We start from the raw sequence: 20,881 nt of genomic DNA, 5'->3' as shown, positions 1-20,881 counted from the left end.
ATACAAAATAATGCTATCAATAAATATATATTTTATATACATATAATATATAGTGTTCCAATTTCCCTGGCATTACTCTCATAGCTATTAAAATAGACTTCATATTGCTCAGCACAGTAGCAAATCCTATAAACCCAAGCCCTTGGAAAGAGTCAAGAAGGGTCAAGAAGTGGAGGCTAGTCTGTGTTTCATGGCAAGAAAAGTGTTAGATACATGTGAACAGTCTTTTAGTATCAGAAAATAATGAAGTACTTAGAAACCAAAGGATGAAAGCAAGTTAAAAGAAACAGAAATACCAGGAGACTTTGTCCAGTGATGGCACATGCCTTTCATCCCAGCCATTAAGAAGCAGAGGCAGGCAGATCTCTGTGAATTTGAAGCCAGCCTGGTCTACAGAACTAGTTCCAGGAAAGCTGGGGCTAGATTAAGAAACCCTGTCTTGAAAAACAGCAGCAGCAGCAACAAGAAACAGGAATCAGTCTTAAAGAGCTGCCAATGATCAAGCCTCTAAGCAATTTAAGCAAGAAAATAAACAATGGCCTACAGGACTATTAGCCAAAGTACAATAGAAACATACATAAGTCCACACTAACATAAATAAAGAAATACAGAATCAAATAGAGATCTATCTTCCTTACAAAGAAATTCTAAATTATAGATAGCACATAATATATAGTTGTATTATATATGTCCATGTGTGTGTGTGTGTATGTGTCTGTGTGTGTGTCTGTGTGTGTGTCTGTGTGTGTGTCTGTGTGTGTGTCTGTGTGTGTGTCTCTGTGTGTGTGTCTGTGTGTGTGTCTGTGTGTGTGTCTGTGTGTCTCTGTGTGTGTGTCTGTGTGTGTGTGTGTTTGTGTCTCTGTGTGTGTGTCTGTGTGTGTGTGTGTGTTTGTGTGTGTGTGTTCCACCTTAGGAATTAGACCTCACCTTTCCCTTTACTTTGGTCAGGAATGAGTTAAACTTAGTGACTCACTTTCAAGGAACACAACAGGGAACTGAAAAGAAATGATTTTACAGTGGAGCAAAGTGCCTGGCAAATGCTAACTCAACTGAATGACAAGGTTCCTATCAGTGACAGTACATGACTGCAGAGTTCTCTGTCATCTGAGATGACAAGAAGTTTGTTCCAATTTTGTGGGTTTTCCCCAAAATCCCACAAGCATGGTCTGTTCAGGAGAAAACATCAGACAAACCGAGACTGTGAGACATTCTGCAGGGTATCTAGTCAGTCCTGATCAAGACTGCCACAAGGTAAGAATCAACAGAGATTTATGAGATCGTCACAGGCTGCAGGAGATTGGAAGATATTGAGTTGACAGCAACACATACCTATGTTAATTTCTTTGTATTTGTACTATACTTGAGTAATACAAGATGTTGGCACTGGGGGACCTGGCATACAGCAACTTCCTGCACTATCTCTGTTAATTTTCTGTAAATCTAAACTTGTTCCAAAATTAAACTAAGAAATCATTATATTCAAAAAAAGACCATCTATGCAAAATATGTAACAGAGCAACTATGCGCTGAAAAGAAACTAGATGTAAGGGCATAACAACTTTTTAACAGTTTTCTGATAGGATTGATATTCTCTAACTTTCTTTTATTTTTGTCTGTGTGTGTATGTTTGTGTGTGTGTGTGTGTGTGTGTGTGTGTGTGTGTGTTACGTGAGTGTGTGTATAGCATGCCCTGCATGTGGGGGCCAGAGGACGGCTTCTGGGGTCAGTTTTCTCCTGCCATTTTGTTGAAGTGGGGTATCTCTTGTCTCTGCCACATCGTGTAGTCTAAATTAGCTGGCCAACAATCCAGGAGATCGCCTGCCTCTGACTCCCATTTCCCTGTGGGTGATCTGGGATGACAGACACTTCCCACCACATCTGACATTTTCTCATGGGTTTGGGGGAATGAATTAAGGCTGTCGGGCTTGCACACCTCACCAGGCCCCGTGTTTAGTTCTTCTTAAGGAACTTTACAAGGAGCACAGAACTACTCAGGGGTTCAGCCGTACATGCTTACCGGATGTGTCACAGGCCAAGAATTGTTCCAGGCCCTGTGGATGCCCTGGAAAACAAGATAGGGTTCCTGTCTCCAAAAACCTTCAAATAGGGTTGGAGAAAGACACAGAAGCACAAAATAACACAGAGTAATGTGTGCTATGTAAGAAGCCATTTGAAGATCACAGGTATGTACCTAAGAAACAAATCCCTGTGTGATAGAGACAGTTCCAGCGGGAAGGAGTTCCGGAGGGCTCCAAATTGTCTTATGGCATTCAAGTACCTCCATGAAGGACCAACCACTGTCTAACAGTGTCAAGTACATTTGAGGAACATGGGACTAATCCTGTGAGCCCTCTGAATAGCCTTCAGAACTTTCCACTACTCTTAGGATCAAGCTAGATTGCTTACATACATGATAGCTAACTTTATGTCACTTTTCTAGGCTACAGCGCTGAGTTACTTCATCAAATACTAATCTGGATCACTCTCTTCTGTTCCTGCTTAACACCTATTCATCCCTTGGCTCTTAGCTTGGCTGATGCTTCTGCAGGGACCCTTCTCGGGCTTCCTGCCCCCCCCCCCCACCAACTCAGAATTACCTTTCAAGCTACCTCACAACTCTCCTGCATAGTTGGACGAATTACAGCCCAGCACTCACAGCATGGAAGTCCCATGAAGGCAAGAACCACGTCTTGTTTGGTCCATTTGTTTCTAATTCTATTCCTTGGCATAGTGTTTGAAGCATGAAAGTCTCTCAATGAGTACGTGTCTAATGAATGTCAGCAAGATGAGATAAGACTAGAAAAGAGCTCCTCGGAACAGCCACAGCTTCTGAAGTTCTTGCCAGACAGAATTCAGTGACCCAGTCCTTTTGATGACTCATCAAGTTGAAACTCAAGGTTTAAAAAGGGGAACCTGGAGAGGCAGTCAAAGCAAGCAGAGAGGAGGGGTTGTATTTACTGGAGACAGAAATGTCCCTGCAGATGGGCTGGAGGCGGTCAGTGTGGCTACAGCCTCGTGTTGACACTGACTTCAAAAATACCACCTGTCTCTTACCCCAAACTGGGCTTTATGTAATAACATTTCCCACATATTGCAGCTGCCGAGTGTTGAAACTCCCTGAAGTACCTTTCTGCGGTATTACACACCAATGCTAGCCTACTAAAATGGGGAAAATGACACAAATTCTTACCCCGTGTGTTTATTTTTTCTGTTAATTTTCTACTTATTCTTTGAGAACCTCATCCGTGTATACAGCATATTTCAATCATATTCACCCGCCCTTCACATCCCCCTCCCAACTTTACATTCTCCTTTTTTATAGCTCACTGAGACCGATTAGTGCTGCCTACATATTTATATTTATAGGGGCATCCACAGGAGCATGGACAACCTACCAGGAAACACTTCCCTGAAGAAAACTCCTTATCCCTCCCTACCTCAGCAGCCATCAACCGTGAATAACTTTTTAGTTAGGGGTAGGGGCTCCCAGGCCCCTTCCCAGCCATGCTGGAACGTCAACTGCCTTAATCTTACATAGATGTCGTGCAGGCGACCACAGCTGCTGGGAGTTCATGAGTCATGGCCAGAAGGTGCTGGTCCGCTCCAGTCCTCATGGCCTCTGGCTCTTACCGTCTTCCTATTCCTTCTCCAGGATGTTCCCTGACCTTCTCAGCATTAGGGGTGTGGTAGAAATGGTCTTTGTGTAGCTGAACGCTCTGTAGAAACTTATCCTCTACACTTGGACAGGCTGTGAACTTCAGCATTAACCATCACCTATTGAACAAGGTTCTGCTTTGTTGGGGTCCAAGAGCCACACTGATCTGTGAGTATAGGGAGATATATTTAGAAGGCAGTTTGACACAATGTCCAAATAGTGAAATCATAGTAGGCTCTCCCTTTGGCCTCTGAGCTCCCCAGACATGATGTTTGACCATATTTACAGATCATATGTGTTTTCTTTTGTGGAGTAGACCTTAAATTCAAACAAAAGCAGTTGGTTGCCCTGTAACATGCTACTATTGCACCCATGGGCTTATCTTGTCAGGTTAATCATTACTGTAACTTCAGAAGACTTATTGGATATGTCTATTGATATATTCAACAGAGAATGACTAGAAGAGAGGCTATTCAGAGAAATGTTTACAATCTCTGACAATAAAAACTGTAACACATCTAGATGCATGGGGGCGAGAAGCAGAGACAACTTATTTGCACCATCGGCAGCTTGAGCAGCAGACTGAGTATCAAGGGCAGAGGAAAAGAAATTGCAAAGAAAACTGGGAACTCTTGAGCAAGGGGTTAGGACAGTTTAGAGACATAACAAAATTAGGAAATGTAATTTGTTTAGGAAAGGAGGGAAATGATCAAATGGAATTCATGAGCATTGAGATAATACTATCCAAACATTAGCTAAAGTGAGACAGCAAGTTACTGGAGACCTTGGGTTATACTTTAGGGAGGAAACTAGGCTTAGGGAAGAAGATTGGAGATCATTAGCCTAAGGGGATACCTGAAGCCATGACTACATCCTGTGTGGCTTCATGTTACATCCTACCATAATCTTTAGCCTTCATTGTGATTTCGGGATGATATTTTAAAAATATCCTAAATCTTTTTCATGTATTGACCTGTATGGCTAATAATATCATGACTCATCCATTTTATTGATAGTATGATCATTAAAATGAAACAGAAATTGTTAGCATTATTTATATATTTTTATTTAGGTTCTCACTATATTGTTAAGCATTGATCCCATTCACTTCAACTGACAAGACTTCCACAGAATTATAGAACCACTTTTAATGTTTGTAGAAACCCTCTAGGTCAGTGGTTCTCAACCCCAGGTCACAACCCCTTTGTGGGGTGAGTTCAAACAACCCTTTCACTGGAGTTACCTAAGACCATTGGAAAACACAGATATTTACATTATAATACATAACAGCAGCAAGATTACATTTATTAAGTAGCAATGGAATAATTGTATGATTAGAGGTCTCCACAACATAAGAATTGTACTAAAGAGTTGAAGCATTAGGGAGTCCGAGAACCAATGATCTAGGTGGATCACCATCCCTACTACTGGACACCTAAATGAATTTTCAAAACACCACAAAACTTTGGCAGCGCCCAAAGAACCAAAGAATGTGCAGCTGGAGATATCATCTGTGCGTCTAATTTTGACCAACATAACTCCCTAGAGTCTCTGGCTGTAGAAAGAGAAAGAGAGATGGGACGACAGGGAAGTTCGCAGTGGCTTATGAGACAAGCCAGACAAAATATGCCATGGCAGCTGGGGCCAGGGGAGGCACAAAGCATACAGCTGTCCCAAACGAGATGGAAAATCAAGCTGGGGCCAGAGGCAGAGTGAAATACAATGCCTGAAAACGGAATGAGGTAGGAAGTGAGGAAAGTGTGGAGAAGCGCTGGTGGATTCTGCTCAGAACGTGACGCCAAACTGAAAAACTAGCGTGGAACTATGGAGGATCGCTCCAAGTAAACCATGACTTAGCAAGCACCATTTCATCTGTCTCAGAAGGAAACACTCCCTGAAGAGTGATGGTCTGGAAGAGAGACGGGGGTGCTGGCTGATGAGGAGAGCATCCTGTGACCACACCCTAGCAGGACCCGGCCTGACTTCCATCAGGTACGCACTGTAATGATCACCAGGGCCTTTTCCAGAAGGTAGCGAAACTGGCTTCCCCTGGCCTCCACACTATCTGCCACATCCCAGTGCTCTGCCTTCCTTCCTCCTGACCACCCATAAGGGATTGCACAGGTTCCCTCCCTCAGCTGGCTTCTCATGGGAACATCTCTGGGCTCCCAGGCCTGCCATGGCCTCCCTCCCCTGGCATCTCATGGGCTGCTTTGGCTTCAGCACTTTCCACATGTTAATGACTGTCAAATGTTTACTCTCTTGCCCCATCTGATCTCAGGTGTACACAGCAATTGCAATAGCTCTTGGGTGGTTTACAAACCCAACTTACCTAGAATTGAACTCTAATTTTCTCCTGAGGGTACATGCCTCTAACATTTCCTATCAATGAATTTACCTCCATCCAGTCTTGTATGCTCTTTTCCTCTATGCTAAATAGTAGCTGGCCATCCTTAGGTACCAGTTTGAACATTATTTCTTTGATCTGTCTTTAAGCCACCCAATATTGGTTTGCCGCCCTTCCACAGTGTATTCCTCCAAGTACCCTGGATCCCCCACACACCAAATAACACCCTACTGTTAATTCTTATTTACATATTTTCATCTTCTCCTGGACCTTGAACTCTATAATAGAAAACATATCTGTTTTGTGAGTAGATGTATTTCTAAAACCCCAGCCTGGTACTGTTCTATGTTCAATAAATGACTAATAATAGTGAATTGTAAGTCTATCTCAGCAGCAGAACTCATCAAATTTATGTCAATGACATCTCCTTAGAGAATCAGAAAGGCTTCCAAAAGTCCTTCATCTTAGAACAGTGGTTCTCAGCCTTCCTAATACTGTGACCCTCAAATACAGCTCTTCATGTTATGCTGATCCCCCAACCATAGTATTATTTCGTTGCTCTCTCATAGCTGTAATTTTGCTACTGATATGAATCATGATGTAAATATCTGTGTTTTCTGATGTGTTGTAGGTGACTCCTGAGAAAGGGTCATTTGACCACAAAGTGGTTGCGCCCCACAGGTTGAGAACCACTGTCTTAGAAGATGCTGAGAGCTGCAGTATATCCAGGAATATTTGTTTCCTAAGGAATGGCCAACCAGAGTCTTTCCCTTGATGCAAAGCTCCCATTTCACACACGAGGTAATCAATCTCATTACTCCCAACAAGGAGCGTCAAGAATGAAGGAGTTTTGACAAGAGAGATGGCTCAGAGGTTCGCAACACCTCCTGCTGCTCTTACAGATGACCTGGGTTCCGTTCCTAACGTCCACACCATGGCTGACAAATGGTCTGTAACTCTAGTTCCCGGGATCTGAGGCTCTCTTCCGACCTCTGGGAACACGGAAGACCTGGAGCGCATCAAGCATGAAGGTTAACACCCACACACATAAAAAATAAAAATAAGTCTTTAAGGAAAATGAATTAATGAGTTTTTCTTTTGTTTTCTAAGTATGTGGGGAAACAGGATAGATAATTTTAACGTGAAATATTCATGAAATAAACCATATCAGACTCTTCCCTGAATCAGTATTTTCAAAACTCGAGCACAAATGGGAATCATCTGGAGGGCTTGTGGAAGCACAGACGTCTAGACCTGACCCCAGGGCTTCTGACTCAGTCCGTCTGGGACAAGGCTGCAGAATTTGCATTTCTAACAAGCTTCCAGGTGCTGCTGCTGACACTGTTGATCAAGGCATCCGAACCATGAGAACCGCTGCATCGAACATCTGAGTCATCCTTACTCAAGCAAACATAAAGTGTGCTGGAGTAGGGGCAGCTCTCCAAAGCCTGGACAGGAAGGGCTCGCCACTGAGCAGGAAATTCACATCCGGGGAGCTTGCACATGGATCAAAGTCCCTCTGAGAAGCAAGAAGACAGCACATTAGAAGCCAGCCCCTTGTGTGGAGGATGATTACTACCAGAGCAACTCTGATTAAGTAATGCAGCTCAGCATGAAATGGACACCGTGGGCCTCGGGGTACAAGTCCTAACCAGCATCTTCATTCTTTCACCAATAGTTCATCCTCCCTTTGGGCACTCGGCTCCTACCCCTTAGATTCCAGTGACTCCACCCTCTGAAGACCAAGGAGCATCCCAAACTTAGATCTGCTCAATACGCATGAGCCACACTCTCACTCAGCCCACGATTGGTGCAGAACTGGCACATGACGTTAGTTAACCCAATGAGGATTAGTCCTAGATGCTATTCAGCCTGTTGAGACTAGAATCATTCCTTTCCTCTGGGGTTGCCAAGGCAAAGATATTAAAACTGGGGGTTTAGCAGAGAGAGAGAGAGAGAGAGAGAGAGAGAGAGAGAGAGAGAAAATGAATATGACACCAATACTTGGAGAAATTGCCATAAAATGATCGAGACAATGCTAACAGCTAGCAGGATTACCTGTCATCAGCTGGATTTTTGAAGTTAGGATTCTAACCTTGAGATGGATCTTTGTCCCTTGCTTGTAAAAATCTTAACCAAAATAAGAGAATTCTGCCAACCAAAGAATTCATGGCTCTAGTGTAAGATGACTAAGTAAGGAACTGTTCTGGAAGTTTCTCTCCAGATGGACAAATCTTATAGGTGCACTGCAATTCCAGTAATTAATTTTTTTACTATGTCATTTGTTTATGATAACGCTTTGTGCTGTGCCTCTCCCCCATTGCTTGCCTTCTTTCCCTCTTGTATAAGTTCCCTGAATGGAAGAACTGTCCTCTTTGTAACAGTTCCCTCACCCCCACCCCGAATACACAGTAGTAGCTAGCTCAAGTGACTATGTGCAAAAAGCAGGCTTTCTTTTTAATTATCAGAAATCAGTTTTAAAAGAAAGACACAGGGAACTGAGCACATAGGAACTAGCACTAAGCCAGTAGCCACCCTCAGAGTCAAGTAAACCACTCCGCTCTAGAATGAGTGTTCCTAATCAGATCCCAACTCCCACAAGAAGGTTTGCCATTTCTCTTTTCTTTGAGAAATCATTACGAGGCAGGGGATACCAGTGAATGACGGCTGAGGTGATGACTCCCACATCAGTCAGTTTCCTCTTCCCCAAACTAATTTCCAGAAACTCGGCCACATCATGCAGCAAGAACCCCCTGGTTCCAACTCAAAGGACAGTCCGGCGGTCTTGGGCACAGCCAAAAGCAGCCATCCTTTGATGGCTTTCAGTGATAAGGAGCTTCCTGCCAGAGCACTCCCAAATGCTGAACTCACGGAAAGCAGTTGCTACTTTGGAAACAAAACCCAGAAAGGATTTGGAAGTGGTATCTAATGCTGGTGTATCACTCAGATCTTTGTCCTGTTGCCTCCTCAAGAGTCTATTGGCCCTCCTGAGGCACAGCTGTAGCCACTGAATGCCCATCTAATAAGTAGACCTAGAAAGTCCACCTTTCTGACATCAAGGGACCTGCCCTAGACGAAAACCAAAAACAGCTGCCTTTCACAAGCCTTGTGGATTTCATAAGATTAGCAGCTTTCCTCGGAGTCTGCCTCAAAGACTTTCTTTCCAGTGGTTCACGCGCTAGCTCACGGGATAGGCCGAGAAGTTCACTAAAACAGAAACATAAGCTCGAACATCCAAGACAGCTGGTGGAAACTGTGGGCGCTGCAGAGGAGCTGACTTATCTAGCTGGGTCAAAACAAGTGTGAGTGCTTCAAACAGGCCCAAGATCAGAAACAAAATTGGGTGTTTATTGAGTGCTGTCCCTCTTGATTTTTTTCCTCTTTTCCTGGACATGAATTGATTGCCTCCTTAGCTTTATCTTGACAAGGAATAAAGTCACAAATAATAGAAAATTGGTTTTCTGTGAAATTCATTATAAACTACGTTTGCTTTCCTAAATAAAAAAAAAAGGTCAAATATGTGCTTCACAGGACATTTAGGAAAATGACAGATCATAAGATAAATCACCTCTAACCTCAGCATTGGTGTTCATTAACTCCATTTTCACACACACACACACACACACACACACACACACACACACACACACGCACACACGCACACGCACGCACACACACGCACACACACACACGCACACACACACGCACACGCACGCACACGCACACGCACGCACACGCACACACACGCACGTGCATGCACACGCGCACACACACACGCACACACACACACGCACATGCACACACACACGCACACACACACACACACACACACACACACATTTGAAGCCTATCAGATGTAGGTCTAGAGAAGTAGATGGCTAGGCAAATATGTCTCTATTAAAATGATGATTGATTTTTATTTCATTTTCCACCTAATACATTATTATAACCATTTCCCCACATCAATATACTCAACACTTTTATGTCTACATAAGATTATACTATATGGACACTAAAAAACATTTAGTCACTTCCAACTGTAAACATTATGGGCATTTCGAACTTTGTACTATTATCAACAACATTTGTGATGATTCCTTTGATAAACATTTACACATAAAGGGAATTTTCTTCCACACACTTCTGGCTAGTTAGGCAGCAACTGAAGGGACACAGATTTTCTAGTTTCATAGAAGTTGCTTTCCATCAACTTAATGGTTTCTTCAATTCGCAATAGAGAAACACTAAAATAACTATTTAAAATGTATGACAATAAATAAAGTCTAATAAAAATAAGTGCGTAGGAAAGATGAATAATCTATTTGGAGAGGAGAAAATATAAAAATAAAGAGAAGTTATGTGATGAGGTTTTAAGATTGAAGAGTTTGGATACACAAAACTTTATCTTCCAGGAAATTCTTAAACTTAGATCATTTGTAGCAGGATTTATAATTATAGTGGGCTAGTTAAAATATTTCTATTCTTTCCCAGTTTCTAATTTTAAAAATGAAACAATCCAAGAAGACATTAATAATTAAAAGACATTATTATCTTTCATTCTAGAGTTACTGCTCCATTGGAAAGCAATTGCTTCTGACCTGGCATGAAGCATCTAGCGCCTCACTGTTGCCTGGTGAATCACCCCCCAGATAATTCTGGGATATGGATGACAGGGAAGCTTGCTTCCTGCCAAAAACTCGGGAAGAGCTGGTGAAATTTAGGAAAATCATTATCAGGAAGGTCCCCGGTGGTTTTCGAGAGCGTCTCTTAGTAGTTACTGCACTTCATGACCTCTGCAGAAAGTGTAAGCAAGCCCATGCGTCCACGCAGCCCGGCCAGTTTCCCTTGCCAGTCTCATTCTCCTCATCACCACGGAGCGAATTGGAAACAGTTGGGCAAGCTCCGCTAATCGACAGCTGCTTGCAATTAGACGAAGCGTTTAAACCCATTCTTTAACTGCCTTCCCAACTGCCCAGCCCCTCTGCATGAGCAATACACCGTGACAATTTGCCAGAATGTTTGACTTATCTCCATCTCTAGCGGTTTCTATACCTTCCTTATTTTCTCCAATCTTCCCACACAGTGTCTGACTCCTCCAGTTCCTCTTGTTAAATTAGAGGAATACAAAAAAGGGATTAGTTGAAACCAGGTTGAGCTGCTTTGGGCTAAGATGGAAAATTCTACCCAGGCGATTATTAGAGGCAGAAATATCTTGATGTTTCTCAAAGAGATGTCAGAGGAATGCCCTTTTCTTTTCTTTCTTCTTCGGTTTTTTAAAAGAACAAACTGGAAGTTTCCAATAATTTTCTTGTAGGATGATAAAGCAAAACAAGAGGGACTGAGCTTTTGTCAACTCCTTCCAGTTTCTCTGACTTAGAAACAGTCCCTTTAGCGCAGCAAGAAAATGGCCAGAGCAGTCTTCAGCATTTCCTTCACCAGAGAAGAAAGTGAGTATCAAATATCTAGTCACAATCACACAAAAAGTGGATGAACATGAGCTGAACACACCTCTGCGGTTCTCAGTCTAGATCACTTCCTGGATGCCTGTTCCCTTCTCTAGAGGATAAAAAAGTCTTCCTCTCTCGACAACTGCACATAAGCCAATGGATGGAAAGCCTTCCTCCCTGACCTCCCCTTCCTGTGGCGAAGCATGTAGACCCTCAGCCCTTCCCATAATTGGACTCAGGGTAAAAGTGATCAAAAAAGGGAAAAGGTACTTCTCCTTTGCAGCTGTTCCCCATTATCTCATCTTATCTCACCTACGGAAGATGCTTCTTGCACATAACTATCCCTGCTATTCTTCTCTATTGCACCCCAAGAAATCAGTCACTCATTTGGTCCCTTCGCTGCACAATGGACAGTCAGGTAGGAGAAAAGGAAAACAGTGTGTAGGGGGTGAGGTGAGGTAGATGAAAAGAAGCAATAATGACTTCTACAAATTGAAGCAGAAGGAGCTGAGAGAGGAACACGCACACCACACACACACACACACACACACACACACACACACTCTCACACATGTGCCTCAGCTCTCCCACCCACACAGCAGGGCTGTCCCCCAGCTTGCTACTTCCTGAAGCAGACTCCTGCTTCCTCCTAACTCAATGACTCTCTTCATAGAATGGGGAGTAGATGTAATTATTTTCTATATAATTATTTCATGTGCAGAAAGGCCAGGGAGAAGAGAGGGAGGCAGCAAATATGAGCAAAGATCAATTACATATGCATGATAGCATCATAGTGAAAAATAGACATTTTAGAATAAAATTCCCGCCAATGATCCTCCTATCCCTTTAGTCTGGAATGCCCCTCCTCCCATCATTTCTCTAAATCCTAATGATTCTTTAATACTCATCTCTTTTCATGCGCTTGTTTTTTTTCTGGACAAGCTCTCACTATGTAGCTCTGGCTGTCCTGGAACTCACAATGTAGATAAGACTGGCCTCGAACTCACAGAGATTTGCCTATCTCTGTCTCCTCAGGGCAGGAATTAAAGGTGGTGGACTATGCTGGGGTAATGCCCACTTCTTAAGGGGGTTTCAGCTCTGACATCCATCTTCCCTCCACTGCGTTCCTACATTTTCTCCACGCCCCACCTACAGTTTTCTTTACTTTTCTCCTGTTAGTATAGTAAGCATAATATAACTTTTCTTATTGCTGAAGTTAATCTTTCATATCAAATACATATAAATATGTAATTTTTCATATTTAATCTTTCATAGCCCTGTCACATCCAGAAAGCACCTGTCTGCAGCGGCCCTCCCCTTCTGGCTTTTACCGTCTTTCCATTAGTATTCAGGCATCTGTACTGGCCTGCCTTTGGCTACATCCTCAGTTGTACCCATTAAGGGCACCTCCTATGCACATTCTCTACGTTCCCTTCTAAAAGGGCCCTGCCCAACTCACATCTCTCTCTTTTTCTCTCTGTCTCTGTCTGTGTGCTGCCCTCCATCCTTCCCTTTCTCCTCCCTCAGTCCCTCCCCCCACTTCTGCTACTCCTGTCCCCAGAGGTAAGTCTCCCCTCTCCCCTCCCCACCTTTCCCATTCCCTTTCAGCCAGGAAAAAAAAAAAAAAAAAAAAAAACCACCTTCTCCTCATGGTGTCTTTCTCTCTCGCACCTTTTTTTAAAATTACACTTTCTACCCCCTTTTCCACAATAATCACTGAGCCTTGACAGCAGGCAATTCCATAAGGTCTGACACTCCACAATATCTTGTTACACACACATTCGTAGTGGCTGTGACTACATACACCAAACCTGCTCAAGGTCAAGCGAGCTAACCGAGCTAACCGCCAACGTGGATGGGGAAGCGGCTCACAAAGGCTTACTTCTGGCTGCTGGCTACCGACAGTCAAGGCTGCTGGAAAAGAGGGAGCACCGCTTATGTTCAGGGATGTGGGTCCTCATAGCCCGCCCATGCTTCCATGGATGGCCCTAGACCCCCGCCCCCGCACATACTGAGAACGGACTCAGTGGGTTTTTAATACAGGGAAACCCTGTCTCGAAAAACAACAACAACAAAAAAAAAAGTATTCGTGACCCTCGGAGGGAAATACGGTGGGGAGAAATGGAAGACATTAGAAGGGAGGGGACTGGGATGAGTTTGGTCAAAACACATTCTATGGGAGAAACGTGTATGAGATTCTCAAACAATAAAATAGCACAGGAAAAAATGCTCTTTCAGGGAAGAACCCATATCTGAATAGTTTTCCTCATTTTCTTGGCATTCAATATATAATTTCAAATATTGTTTCCCTTGTAAAGTAGTTTTTAAGGAGGAATATGGCTGTTTTGTTTATAATCCAGTGGAGAAATATTTTAAATGTGGGTAGAATTTAAGCGGATACCTAAGAAAGGTAACTATATAATCAAAATGCCCATGACAGAAAAGTATAGGGAACATTCAGGATTCATTTCTATTAATGTTATAGGGTTAGATGGCAGAGAGCCAGTTCACCATGGCAGTATGGTTTTCCTTTACGTGTTAATTTTATGGGGACTCTTGCTGGTGTTCTGTTTTGTAAATGTGTATTACTGGAATTGAGATGTGGCCCAGGGGTTAAAAGCCAGGTACTACTCTGGCAGGGGAACCAAGTTAGGTTCCTGGCACACATGTTGGATGCCTCATCTGTAATTTTAGATCAAAGAGATCCTCTAGTTTCTGTGGCATTTGCACACACACACACACACACACACACAATTTTAAAACAAAGCACTATATCTCTGGGTCTAGGAAGAGGGTTCAGCAGTTAACGACTGTACCAATGTTTGCTTTGGAAGCACATACCCTAAAATTGGACTGATACAGAAATATTCTAGGCCTCTACACACAAATTCAGAAAGTGTTCCTTATTTTACAACACAGCTCCTACATTTAAGACTATGAGATGGGGAAATAGGCATTCTAACATAGAAAGGGGAAAGCTCATGGGTCTCAGCCAAAATCAAAAACTATAGGTGACTAAGGAAGGCTGAGAGCAGGCAGGAGAAATAGTCTTCCCCAGGGATGAGACCCCTAACTGGTTATCCAATCCCAAGTGGTTACCCCTGAAATCAAATCAGACACATACAAGTAACACTAAGCAAACTGATGGGGGGCTAATAGCAAACAAAAAGATGCCATAATTTAAAGAGGGAGCAAAGAAAGCACAAAGGAAGGACTGGAGAGAGGAGAGGGAAGGGGGAAACTAAGTAATTATATTTAACTGAAAAAATAAATTTATACACAGACTCCCAATCTCAAAAATCAAAAAATAAATAATAAATAATTTTTTTAAAACCTAGTAGATCTTGGAAAAAAGATCATATACTGCTCTTGTGGAGGTATGAGTTCAATTCCAAAGACCTCCATTTGGGGGAGGGGGACTCATAACCACCTGAAACTTCAACTCCGTGAGAACCTCTGGTCTCTAAGGGCACCTGCACTCACGTGCATATACGACACACAGACACTCATACATACACAACATTAAAAATAAAAATAAATTTTCTTAATGTGCATCATTATATTAAGGGTGTGGCTTGCTGGTAGAGTGGTTGTTTAGTCTGCAAAAGTCCAGAGTTCAAGTCCAACCACTGCAATAACGAAGTATTGATATCTTTGGTGTCAAGATATAAGAGAATACAGTAATAAAAGTACAACACCCAGCTTTCTGCTGCAGGTAGAATTCTAAGAAGGTACTTTTTGTAGTTTGGATTCATATGTTCCCACCCAAAGTGAATGTACTGGGAGCTTGGACCAAGATAGTAGTATTAGGATGGTGGCATTAAGATGGTGGCACAGAAGGAAATGGTGGGAACTTGATAAGACTGAGAAGCACCTAGGCATAAACTTGTTCCCAGCAAGGAATTCCTAAGGGACAAAAGCTTGCCCTGGATGTAGGACACTATCACATAGTATATCCAGTCTCAGCTGGAATAGAGGAGGAGAGAGCAGTGGATGCAGGACACTCTCTCTCTCCCACTTCCCTGTCCCTAGTATCTTCTGCCCTCCTTAAAAATGGACGGCTCTACCATGCTGTATCTTCTGTAACACACTGGAACCTCTGGAAACATTAACGAACTAAAACTCTTTAAGTTCAACGTGATGAAAAGTGAGTAACAGAAATATATAACAAGAGCCAGTCCTCCCTCTTGCTCACTTCTTAGTCACCATTCGATGAGCCTCTACCATGTGCTTCCACCAAGATACACTCTCTTGTTACAACCCCAAAGGCTGCAGAGGCAAACAAATGACTAAACGTTCTTAGACCACGAAGCAAAGTAAATATTTAGTTAGTTTATTTTAGGTATTTTGTCACAGCAACATATAGCTAACTAGCACATCTCCCAGCTGTTGCTCTGTGAATTCATCACCATATAGAGGGTAGCCGTCCCCAGATCCCCCCATCAAAGACGTCAATAGTACCACCAACTCATTCCGATGAAACCCAGAATTCTTCCAACTTGGACTCAATGGCTTCTACCAGCCTACCTAATCCTAACTATGATTGCACTTAAATCTAAGATGGCCTATGCATCCTTCTTCCCTTTCGTTGATCTGATTCTTCAATAAAGTCTAAGACTCTCCTAACTACTCCTGTCTCTCATCTCCATCCTTCACAGGGATTCCCTTTCCTGATAAACTCCTGCGCTTCTCATTGTGCCATGGCATCACTTCTATGAGGATGAACCAACTACAGAGTGAAAGAGAAGATCCGCAGGAAGCAAGAGGCTAAGACGGACATACCTGATTAAAAGGCACAAATTCCTTTCCTCACAGAACTAAAAGTAGAATTGCCATATAATGATGTGGGAGCATCTTTTTGTGTTGATTCCATTGGTTAATAAATAAATTGCCTTGGCCATTTGATAGGCCAGCCCTTAGGTGGGTGGAGTAGACAGAACAGAATGCTGGGAGAAAGAGGGAAGTGAGACAATCGCCATGCCTCTCCTCTCTGAGTCAGTCGCCATGAAGCCAGCCACCAGGTCAGACATGCTGAATCTTTCCCGATAAGCCACCACCTTGTGGTGCTACACAGATTATTAGAAATGGGTTTATCAAGATGTGAAGGCTAGCCAATAAGAGGCTAGAGCTAATGGGCCAAGCAGTGTTTAAAAGAATACAATTTGTGTGTTGTTATTTAGGGTGTAAAGCTAGGTGTGTGGAAGCCGGGCGGGATGAAAAGCAGGCCTGCTCATCTCATCACTACAATATAAGGCAGCAGCTTCACTTCTGCAGCTATTCCCTAAAGCACTGATAGTTGGGACTCAAAGAGACATTTGTTCGCCCATGTTCATGGTAGCATAATTCACAGAAATAACACAAGTGCCCACCCTCAGATGAACATTTAAACAACACAATGTGGCACATACACATACACACATACATGTATAAAATAGGAAACAATTCAGTCTTTAAAAAGAAAAAAAAAATGTAGGGCTAAGGGGTCATTGCACTGGTAGAATGTTTGCTTGCCCTAAGTTGCCAGCTATAGTAACACAAATCTTTTATCCAGACACATAGATCTCTAGGAGTTAAAGATCAGCCTTGTCTACATAGTAAGTTCCAGGAGAGCTGGGGGCTACACAGTCACAGTGAGATTCTGTCTCAAATGTTAAAAAAAGAAAGAAACAAGACAGAAAGAAAATGGTATTCTGACATAGATATGGATGAATTTGAAAGCATGCTAAATAAGCCACTCACAAAATGACAGCTGCTGAATAAGGATGCCAGTCAATATGCCGAGAAATTTCACAAGACCTCACCCCCAGATGAAAATCTACAGGTAATCAATGGCTGCTGGGCATAAAAGAACCAGTCTGCTCCAAGGATGAGTGCTCTGATAGGCTATCCAATCTCAAGAATGCGAGGGGTGCGCCCACCCACCAAGATGGTGGGGCTGATCTAATCGGAGCTCACCAAAGCTGGACTGAGACTGAAAAAGCACGGAATAAAACCGGACTCCCTGAATATGGCGGACAATGAGGGCTGCTGAGAAGCCAAGGACAATGGCATTGGATTTGGATCCTACTACACATACTGGCTTTGGGGGGGGGGGGGCTAGCCTGTTTGGATGCTTACCTTCCTAGACCTGGACAGATGGGGGAGGAACTTGGACTTCCCACAGAGCAGGGAACCCTTACTGCTCTCTGGACAGGAGAGGGAGGGGGAGTGGAGAGGGGAGGGAAAGGTAAATGGGAGGCAGGGAGGAGGCGGAAATTTTTAATATAATAAAAAAAATTTAAAAAATAAAAAGAGAGCATCTCTAAACACATATACACAAGAGCAATGCAAACTGAATGTAGTAGGGTTTAATATGTGCATATATGTATATAGAGAGAGCGATAGCAATTCAAGAAGAACTCATGAACTTGAGAGGAAGGGGAAGGAGACATAAGAGGAGTTGAATGGGGGAAAGCAGGGGTAAAATTATGTAAATACAGTACCCATGTATGAAATTCTCAAAAAAACAAACCAACTGAATTTTACAAGACAGATGCTGCTTGCCTCCACATATGTGGGGTGATGAGTAAAGACTTAGACAGCCACAGAACAGTGAATCCAAGACCTGGGTGGGGGGTGCTAATGGGACATTGTTCAGGAGGTATACAATGTCAGCTTTACAAGCTAAGAAGTGTACTTAGAATGTAAATACATGTCACATGATTAAGAAGAGATAGAATTACCAGTATGTTTTATCTTACATATATTTTGTCAAAGTTTAAGCATATAACTGAAAATATACATATGTTTACTTACATAGCAATATTAACTATGCAAAGACTCAAATTTACTACATTTGGTAAAACTGGAAAAAATATTCATTTAAAGAGCCACTTATGGAGGCAAAGATGCAGGCTGCTTTTCTTCATGGACATAACTGCACTGCCAGATAAAAGCAGACAATCTTCCACAAAATGTGAGCTAGCTAGCTGGCCAGAACACTTTCACCATGTCACATGCTGCCAGAGAAGCTGGGGCTACAAAACACAAGCAGATGTCAATACTTTCACCTTCCACTTTCTCAATCCTGCTGATCAGGCCAAGTTTCATTTCACTTACTGGGCCCCTTTCCAAGTTGGGGGAGGAGGGCTGAGAGAAGCTGAAGAAAGTATTAGGATCCAAGTTTCATATCTGCAAAAGCAAACTGGTGTTGCTTACTCTGGGTTTCAAAACCATCGCTTCCCTAAATTGGCCAAGAGTTTTGAAGGGAGCTATATAAACCCAAGGGTCAGCAGATGCTTTCTGTAAAGGGCCAGATAGCCAATAGTTTAGGCTTTACAGGCACATAGGCACTTACCTTCAGGGGTAAAATGCAACTTCTTACCTCTATGCTATGCTATTATTGCTCAAAACCAGTCAACGATACGGGATGAATGTGAAAGTCTGTTTCTCAATAAAACTTTATTTACAAAAATATTGTGGGTCAAGCATTGACTTCTCCTGATACAGAGCACTAAGAATTCTCCTTTCTGGTTTGGACATGGATATCTGCTTGGGATTGCAGAAAATATATGCTGACTCTCCTGTCATAGCTGATTCTGATAAGCTGCCTGTAACTCAAATTCCCCATTAGCCATGTAGGAATACTGAAGTCACCCACCTAATTTAAAACTGCTAATGTTTTCTAGGCAAGTGGTGAAAGCCTTTAATCCCAGCACTCAGAGGCAGAAGCAGGTGAATCTTTGTGATGAGACCAGCCTAGTCTTCCCAGTAAATTGTAGGACACTCAAAGATACACAGTGAGATCTGGTCTCAAAAAGCAAAAGTTGTTAATATTTAAGTCAAAGTACACACTTGTGGTCCCAATTCTAAAATGATGGAGAAGATAGAATGCCTGGAGCTTGCTAGTCAGGAGTCTGAACAACCTGGTAAACTCTAGATTCAATGAGAGACTCGCACAAACCAAGCTAGGGAGGCTACAGGCCTCCCCACATACAGACACACATGCACACAACTCAAAACACCACTTCCTTCCTCCTTTGCTGCACATGATGTGACTTTCCCAGACCTTTTTCAGTATGCTAGGAATGTTAGCACCCTGGCCATCAATTTCAATCTCATCTGCTTTCACCTAAATTGCTTTCTTTCTTTCAAGGAAGAAAATGAAGCTGCTTCTTCAGAGACAAATATGTTTTAAAACATTTTTAAATATTTCTCAAGAATTTTTGTCATTACTAGCCCAGATTCTTAACTCATACATTTCTTGGGAATTATTTTCCTGAGGGTATCACAAATTGGCCGTATGGTCCTTTGACCTTAAATCCACTGTCTTAGGGTTTCTGTTGCTACAAAGATATACCATGACCATGGTAATTCTTACAAAGGAAAAATATTTAATTTGGTGGGTTACATTTTCAGAGTTTTACTCCATTATTACCATGGTGTGACATGGTGGTGTGAAGACAATCTAGGTGCTGGAGAAGTAGTCAAGTGTCCTACATCTTGTAGTGTCCCACATCTTGCAGACAACAGGAAGTGACCTGAGACACTAGACAGTATCTTGAGCATAGGTAACCTCAAAGCCCACCCCGCAATGATACGCCTTCTCCAACAGGGCCATACCTACTCCAGCAAAGCCATACCTAAAAATAGTGCCACTCTCTTTGAGGGTCATTTTCTTTCAAACCACCACACTCACTAAATTTTTATAAGTTCACTGGGATCATCCTAGGAAAAAAAGATACTACTTTGATATTACTTCAGCATGAGATTCAATGAGTTCACTAAGCAAATTTTCTATTGAGAAGTTTCTGAAGTCACCTTTGTGCCCAGCAAATGTCTCTAAGAGTAACCCCGCACTCAAATAGCTTCTTAGTTACATACCTTCAGCTTGACTGAATATTCCCAACAATGAAAAATGGTTGAAGCAAATAAGCTACTTTAATAATCAAAATCAAGCAATTTTATGATTCTCGGCCTCAAATATGGCTATTCATAGCTAATAAAATATAAAAATACAAACACTATCTTTATGATGGTATTTTTTCCTACATACAGCTATAAATGTAATATGATCCCCCACAAAATTTCATCCACTATTTATTTGGATTTGTTTGTTTGGTGTTTGGTTTGGTTTTGCTGTCCTGAAGTTAAAAATGTTGATTATAAATTATCGGTTCTTCTAGGTCAGGTTATTAAAGCTCACCTCCTACTCCCTTCCTCTTCGGTATTAGAAAATAAGAATGCTGGATGGACCTCTGGCAGTTGTTTGCGAGCAGGACAAGACTCACAGATGAATACCACAGGTCGGGATAGTGGATCAGAAAGGAAGAAAGTGCTTAAAGCGTAAATCGTGTTAAACCACCTCCAATTCCTTCCTTCAACATTCTTTTAGTGACCAAACAAACTCTTAAAACATAATAATGGTTGGAGGCGAATAGTACATGATACAAC

The 20,881-nt window shown here is 42.3% G+C and overlaps 1 long non-coding RNA gene across 1 annotated transcript; it reads left to right on the top strand.

Annotated features, from left to right (window-relative positions):
- Nucleotides 1–1,086: 1,086 nt before the first annotated feature.
- Nucleotides 1,087–7,840, top strand: LOC119821378. The gene is made up of 3 exons (XR_005286607.1): nt 1,087–1,251; nt 5,537–5,647; nt 6,634–7,840. It is a non-coding gene; the product is annotated as an uncharacterized LOC119821378 (long non-coding RNA).
- The last annotated feature ends 13,041 nt before the right edge of the window (nt 7,841–20,881 follow it).

The sequence above is a fragment of the Arvicola amphibius genome, chromosome 8 (assembly GCF_903992535.2).
Source record: "Arvicola amphibius chromosome 8, mArvAmp1.2, whole genome shotgun sequence".
Taxonomy (NCBI): domain Eukaryota; kingdom Metazoa; phylum Chordata; class Mammalia; order Rodentia; family Cricetidae; genus Arvicola; species Arvicola amphibius.
This window is presented reverse-complemented; position numbering and strand designations above follow the sequence as displayed.